Raw genomic sequence first — 8231 nt, 5'->3', positions numbered from 1 at the left:
GTTTGTTTTAGTTTTTGTTTTTTTTTCTTTTCTTTTTCTTTCTTTTTTTTTTTTTCTAATTTTGGAGGGGAACCTGGGAAAGGAGATATTGTAAATAAAGAAAACATCTAATAAAAAAGGAAAAAAATGAATTTGAGTATATTTTAAATTTTGCTCACGTAATTAAAAATAGGCGGTATAGCTTTCCAAAAGGTGAAGTGTTGGAGTGATGTTCTTGCTTATTTGGTCTTGGTAAGAAGATGAGTTAATTTTCCAGCACACATATGGTGCCTCATACTTGTAAATAAGCCAGTTTCAAAGTATTCCACACTGTCTTCTGACTCCTGTGGGAATCAGTCATGCATATATTGCACATACATGCATACATACATGCATACATACAGGCACAAGTACATACATAGAAAGTAAAACAAATTAAAAGTAAAATATTCATTTTAAATTATGAAATTACTTTGTATCTTTAAAATTTTTATAGTTTTTGCTCAATAATATGAAGACATATTTTCAAAGTAATAGTCATTTTCTGTATTTAGGGGAAAGGTTATATTTTTCCCAACTTGACTTTAAATCAAAATGACAAAACATTCACAGCTCTGCTCTGTGCAGGTGATTGGCAGCCAGTGACTTGCAGGTTATATGCAATAAACATACCTGTTGTAAGAATTGCTAGATTGGTCTTCATCTCTATAACCTTCTCCTTCAGCTTGAAAATAAAATTCCCAATGTTTAAACATCAATATTTTTCCCCAAACTGCCTGCCTTTGAACAGCCTGTTTGATTAAAACTAAAACAAAAAAACAAAAAACAAAAATTCTTAATTACATCATTTCATAAAGTACATTCTGACTTCTACAGAAATGATTCCTAGGTGGTATTATAACAAAACAAACATTAGTGTGAAGCTTTTGTGGGAATCATCTTATGTGGATGCCTAATTAGAGAAGAGGAGCTTGGAGGGTTAGAGAATAAAGTTAATCCCTTGATTCTTGATTATTCTATGTCTTATATTTCCTTTCATTCTTCATTCACACTTATGATCAGCCTTCATAGACACATAGTAAGTGGAATCTCTATAGACATTAATGTCTCAGGGCCTTTGAGGCATATATTTTTAATGTTCTCCTTGATCAAATATGTTTGTCTCTTGGTGTTACTGTAATCACTGAATTCAACTTAAAGAAAACAGTAAATTCAAAGTTAAACATTATTAATGATAGTTGCTGTGTTTTAGAGATTTTTGATTCTCCCTGAGTTCTTGTTTCGATTGAGTAGATGTAACATGATGAGATGTAATGGGAGCTAACTTACACAGAGCCACTGGAAGATGATTCCTGTATTCCTGCAAGCATTATTGACCTAGTGGACTGAACTCTGGATTTCGGAATGTTTAAAGAGAGGGTGGTATTAGAAAAGAGGATGTCTCCATTCTCCTTGTGTTCGCCTTCCTCTCTTGGCATCTCTTACTTCACTGCGTATCATGCTTCTGCCATGCCTCATGAGACCCTCTGCAGAGGCTTTGCCAATGTGACTGTAAATCTCAGACTTCTGTCCCTCTAAACTATGAGACAAATAATCATCTATTCTTAGTGGAGTATCCATCAACAGAGTTTTGACCTAGCCATACAAATGAACTAATTTAGGTGCTTTATGAGGCCTAATAATCAAAGAAACACAAAAGCTCCAATAACTGGAATTTCAGACAGAACAATAAAAACTATATTACAAATATAAAGACATAATAGACTGAGCTTGGAGGCACATGTCCTACCAGAGACTAAACCACCAACCAAAGAGTACACATGAAGGGACCCATGGCTCCAGCTGCATATGTAGCAGAGGATGGCCTTGTCTGGCATCAATGGAAGGAGAGGCTCTTGATCCTGTGATAGCTCAATCCTCCAGTGTAGAGGAATGCCTAGGCATGGGTGTTTGTGGGAACACCCTCATAGAATCAGGAGGTGGGGAGATGGAATAGGGGATTTCCGGAGCAGAAACCAGGAAAGGGGATAACATTTGAAATGTAAATAAATAAAATACCCAATTAAAATATTGTTTTTAAATGTTATATAAATTACTTAACTATTTTAAGAAATTTATATAATTTTAAATATAATATTTATGATATATCATAGTAAGTGTTAGGTATTATATATAGTAAATGTATTATAGTCATAAACAAGTTTATATATTTAAATATATTTAAATTACACACCCACACACATATATGTTATATGGGGGAAGAGGTGTGAAGGGACACTAGGAGGAGCAGGGGAAAGTGTGGTTTGGACATAACACATGGGAAGGGAAATAGGGTAGATTTTGCAGGTAGATTGCAGGTAGGTGTGGTTGGAAATAGAAGGAATCTGGGGAAGGAGGGAGAAATTACTTGAAGACTGGAATTGGGAGGTAATTGCAGGGAGATGGAAACCAGTTCAGTGGAAACTCCATGGAATCTAAGGAAGTAATTTTAGCAAAGACACATATTAAAAGGGGACACAAATTCTGAAATACCCATCTTCGGTAACCAGGAAAGACTTCATGTGTAGAGACTGATAGACCAATCCAGCCACAAAATGTTCAACCTGCAGATTGTCCTGCCTGCAGAGTGTTCTTGATCCAGAAGTTAGCATCAGCATCACCAAAGAGACCAGAAAGATTTCATCCAGAAAGAGATGAGAGTGGAAGCAGAGTTCCACAGCCAAACAGACAGAGTTTGGAATTCCTGCTTAGAAGGCGAAGGAAGTATTGAGGAACCAGAGGAGATATGCCATGAAAAGAAGGCCCATAGATCCAACTGGCCAGGACCCATGAGAACTTGAAAGATCAGGGAACCGCTAATGGGTCTGACTTAGGTTATCTACATATATGTGATGGCTGAGTTGTTTGACGTTTTGGTATTCTTGTAGAAATCTTAATAGTGGGAGTTGTCTTTGACTTTCTTTTTCTTTCTTTCTTTCTTTCTTTCTTTCTTTCTTTCTTTCTTCTTTCTCTTTCTTTCTTTCATTCTCGTTCTTCCTTCTTTCATTTCTTTCCTTCTCTCTTTCTCTCTCTCTTTCTTTCTTTCTTCCTTCCTTTCTTTCTTTTTTCTTTCTTTTTTCTACTTATGGTACTCTTTTCCTCCTCTCGAATTGCCTGGTCCAGCTTATGGTAGATTCTATGTGCCTGGTCTTACTGTAGCTTGTTATGACTTGTTTGGTTGATGTTCCTGGGAGTCTTGGTCTTTTCTGAGGGGTATCCTCAGGGGTGATCTGGGAGCCAGGAGGGATATGGGGGTATGGGGGTAGGAAGTTTGAAGAGGGAGGCAGGTGAAACTCCAGTTTGGATGTAACATATGAGAGAAGAATAAAAGTTAAAAAACATAAAGGTAGATGTTTGAGGATGATGTTTTGAGCCAGTCAAGGTACAGCTTTAGGGTAAAATGGTGGGTAAGTAAAGAAATCAATTTATATGTGTCAGTTTCTCAATGAATTAAAAATAGCATGCTGTAAAAAAATAGGAAATTTATTTATAATGATCTGGGTAGATATCTCAAGACATAAGGCATGTGGACTAGAGTTCAGGTTTCCAACATACACATTCACACATCATGGAGGCTCACATGTTGTCCAGGCAACTCAAAGATGAAGGCAGAGAAGTTTAGGGTAAGCTGGATAGCTAGACTAGCTAAATATTGCAAGCTTTCAGTTCAATAAGTAAATTGCCTCAGTAAAAGTAAATAATGTTCATATATATGTAGAAAGACATGTTAACTTCTGTCAATCTCTCATTTTTGCACACATTCCCACTATGTATCATAGACTTTTCATGGACTAATGGAACACACACATTTCTTCACCAGGATAGATCAAAGTCACAACTGCACCAAAGTCCAGCATGGAAGCTATGTGTGTTCATTATGATCTCTAACAAGAGTGTGGGTGAGGATTATTCACAGTTACAAGGAAACTGGAAATGATTCCTGCATCTCTGAAAACTCCACACCAATGTGGGTGAGAGCTCACAGCTGCTGTTTTCTAGAGGCCTCCCTAGAGTGACAGTTTTGTATGGGTCCACTGAGGGCAGCATCAGACACCTCCCTGTGAAGCATTCTAAAGCAAAAGAATAATGTAAATTTTGTTGTCATGTATTTTATTTAGTCTTAGCATTTAATTGTCTATATCTATTAACTTCTCTTGACAAAGACTTTCCTCTCTGACACATTTTTTTTTCTGTTCAGAAACCAGAAAATACAGAGATAAAATTTAGAAGACACAAGACAAATATATTAAATGACTGTAAGAAACATAAAACAACAACAACAACAACAACAACAACATTACCACCATTCCTCAAATATCCAATATGTTGTGAATGAGAAAGGTTTCAGATTCCTGTAGAATCATTATTAGTTAATTACATAAAGATGGGTTATCAACTATATTAATATATTAATATATATTAATGAGGTTTCTGCTTTGTATTATGTCATAAGAATGTAATGAACTGAATTTTGTATTAATGTTTCCTCTCTATCATATGAGTGGCATCATCCTGTGTTAAATAAAGAGTAGGTTAAAATAAAGAATGTAATGGTACAGTCCTGAAAAACTTGATGCCAAAATTTCAAGGGATTACATATAAAGATGAAGCAATCTATAAATGATGCTGCCACAAACAGTTTTTCACACATGCAGTTATAAATTCCCAAAATGAAGTTTTACAAGTATACTCAATAAGTCACAGGCCTTAACATGTAAGTACTGATGCCTCAAGAATTTAAAATGAGGTAATGTCCAAAAGCCTATCTTCAACTGTATCAGGATGTGATTAGGCTACGGTTTTGGTACAAGGTCATAGTTCATCAAGCAATTTCCTGCAGCCTTGCTAATATCTCACAGCCCTTTGGGTATTATAATACACTTCTCTGTAGATTCCACATAAAGAAAGAACACATGAGATTCTTAACCCTCCCCCACCCCCACCCCACTGAAGAAATAGAAATCTAAAGGGAAGCAATTACAAAAGACCTTGACCTTCTGGCTTCAAAACCAACTTCCTGATAATCAGTCTTTTTGTCTCCAGCTTAGCGAACTGACAATGTGACGACGTGTAATGGATTCTACAATTAGTTACACGTTCAAAGGAAACCAAGCTTGGGCTGCACAAATAGTGCATGGCAGGGAACTCATATTGTCAAAGGACTTTTTCTTGTCATGTCTTCACTGTATAACTGATATTTTATATCAAGAAAATATCAAATACAGTGAAGAACAAACTTTATTTTTGGATTCAAACTCTTGCGGCATTGTGTGTGTGTGTGTGTGTGTGTGTGTGTGTGTGTGTGTGTGTGTAAACATACTTTATTTCAGGTCTTTATTTTTGAAAATCTTAAATGAAAGGCAAAAGTTGTTAGGTAAATTGAAGGATACTAGCAGTGCAACAACTGTAGCTAGAGGCATGTTGTCAACAGACAGCTCCGGCTTTGTGTATGCTTTTTTTCTCATTCACTATAGCCAGGATAAAGCAAGTAAATTCTAAAATCCATAAAGGAAAAAAACTCAAAAAACAAAAGGGCAATAAAGTGTTCTGCTCAAATCCTACAAAAGACCTTAGGTTAAGTGGAGACAGGAATCAAGATTTCTTCCCTTTTACTAGAAGGTTCAGAGATTTTAAAATATAATTTTAAAAACTATGATTGAAAGTGAAAATTTAATCTATGGCAAGTTTAAGTATTATTATATGAGATAATTCATACAAAAATTTTAAGTGATCTGTTTTACTAAAAACCATCTATCCTTTCATTATTTCCACAATAGCATCATTAGATTAAGTCAACCCATTTCCTCAGTCTTAATTTCAGTTCCTCTTATCACATTAATAGCAAACATAAAAGACTTAACTGGTTATAACAAGCCCTTTCACTTTTTTTTTTACATACTGTTAATGTTTTATCTAGAATTATGCTTAAACATGAAAGAAATGGAGTGAAAATAACATTAAACTAGTTGTGTGTTACCTTGAAAACATTTTCCAACTAATTATTATGTAATATCTCTGTGACTGTGTGCTTCTGCTACATGTGATATGGGAGAGTGCATACATGTGTCTTAGCACACATGTGGATGTCAAAACACAGTTCCAGTGTAGATTATCACTTTCCATTTTATTTGTACAGTTTCTTGTTTTTGTAACTATGAATGAAGGTTAGCTGGTCTACCTTCCATCTAACTGTAGACATTCATTCCCAGGTCCTTGTGCTTGCATGGCAAGGGGTTAACACCTAAGCACTAACCCAAACCAGAATTATCCTCCTATAAACAATGTTGTGAATATATCCAGCCACTTGGGGAAAAGGGAATATTTATAATTTTAGATTGTAAAATAGGAATTATATGAGGTATTTAGGAGAATTCATACTTCTGATATCATGTTTTATCTCTATGAAATTCAAGGTGATAAATTGTTTCAATTATTTTAATTATTAAAACATTTAAAAAGAACATAAATTACTGTAGCTTTTGTTTTGCAAAACCCAAAAATCATTCTATCTTCCATTTGGGAAACTTGAAGAAATTTCCACATTAAACAGAATCATTGTTGCTTAATTTTCTTTTTGTTTCAGCTGGAATCTAGGTGAAACTCTTCTCTAGATACACATCGCAAGCCTTAATTATTTGCTTATAGCAACTTAAGCAATGCTTTCTTTAATATACTGCTATTATCAGGTGACAAGTGGGACTTTCCATTTGGATTCACTATTGTAGCTAGTGTTTGCCAATAATAGTTGAGATAGCTATTCAATAATATAGATTTTAGAAAGTATCTGATGTTTATGATCCTTAGATGTTATTCACATATGGTTTATAGGTAACATGATGATTAAAGATCTCTGTCACAAATGTTGGGTTTTAGGCCTTGAACTCAGTCAAAGCAGCTGGTAAAAGTAATTGGTTGTAGTAACCAGGATTTTAAATATTTGATAGAAAAATCCTAATTTGTAGATATATCAGTAATAAATTTAGTTACTAATGTATTTTCAAAAATTTTATCAGAAGAGCTACAACATGCTTTTATGTTTCAGTACCAAAATTTTAAGGCATGCAGAAAGCTCATCCATAAAGTTCCTGAAGGGCATATGTGAAACCCTGGGCTCAACCCCTCCAATGATCACATCAACATTCATACAAATACTATCAGATGATGAAGATGATAACTTTCTGGAGAGAGACATGAAGCTGCTAAATTTATTAAGAGAAATCAACATTAAAGTAATAAAAGAAGTATAGAGTTCATTTATCGATATTACGTTCATTTTAGAGGCCTGACAGTGTTTACGCTTGGGAGTTAGAGAACTCAACATTTGTAGGATTATAAATTGCTGGGAGTTAAGAGAGTTCAACATTTGTAGGATTATAAATTGCTGAGCATGAGAGTCACGGACTAAGTATATATTCACTCATATGAGTTTAGCAAGTGCTTGATATATAGATGATAGCCTTCTATTGGTAAATTATATATAGACAATTTTACAATAATCTAAGGATACATGCCAAACATAGTGAATACAATTTTAATATGACCTAATAGTTCCTTGAAGTAGACATTTAAAAGTCACTATTTTTATTGCTTTCTTCTCTGTTTTCCACTCTCTTGCAATATTAGCCTTTATTCATACCACCCTTGCTTCTGCACAGCTAATGGTTATGATGAATTACCATTTTTGAAATTGGTAATTGAATCTAGTCACACACATGTGATAGAAAAGTGATCTACCATTTATTTTATTCATTCATTCATTCACTCAGTCGTGTTTGTTTATCCATTAATTATTCTCTAATTTTAATGTATTTTAAAATACTCTCATTTTTCTTTTATGTGTATTATAAGGTATAAACAATGCATTTAGATTTTATCTAACCTTGACTTACATTCTTCCAACTTCCAGCCCATCTTGTTCAAATTTGATGTTTTCTTTGGATTGTTATTATAATTAATATCTCAATAGGTATACTTAATATTGACCAGGAATGGATTATTGGTAGGGCTTTATTTGTGGATGCATAAGAACCTATCAGGGATGCTATGTGAACCAAGGAAAGTGAACTCTCCTCCCATCATCAGCTATCAACTCTTAATGACTGCTCAGTTAGACATGGGGCTATAGACAACCTCCTTGACATGATAAAATTATTCCTAGCTTTATCTGGTTCATGGAATCACAACTGTCCTTAGTTGATGTTGACATCAAGCAT

This window comes from Mastomys coucha, unplaced genomic scaffold, assembly GCF_008632895.1.
Source record: "Mastomys coucha isolate ucsf_1 unplaced genomic scaffold, UCSF_Mcou_1 pScaffold9, whole genome shotgun sequence".
NCBI lineage: Eukaryota > Metazoa > Chordata > Mammalia > Rodentia > Muridae > Mastomys > Mastomys coucha.
This window is presented reverse-complemented; position numbering follows the sequence as displayed.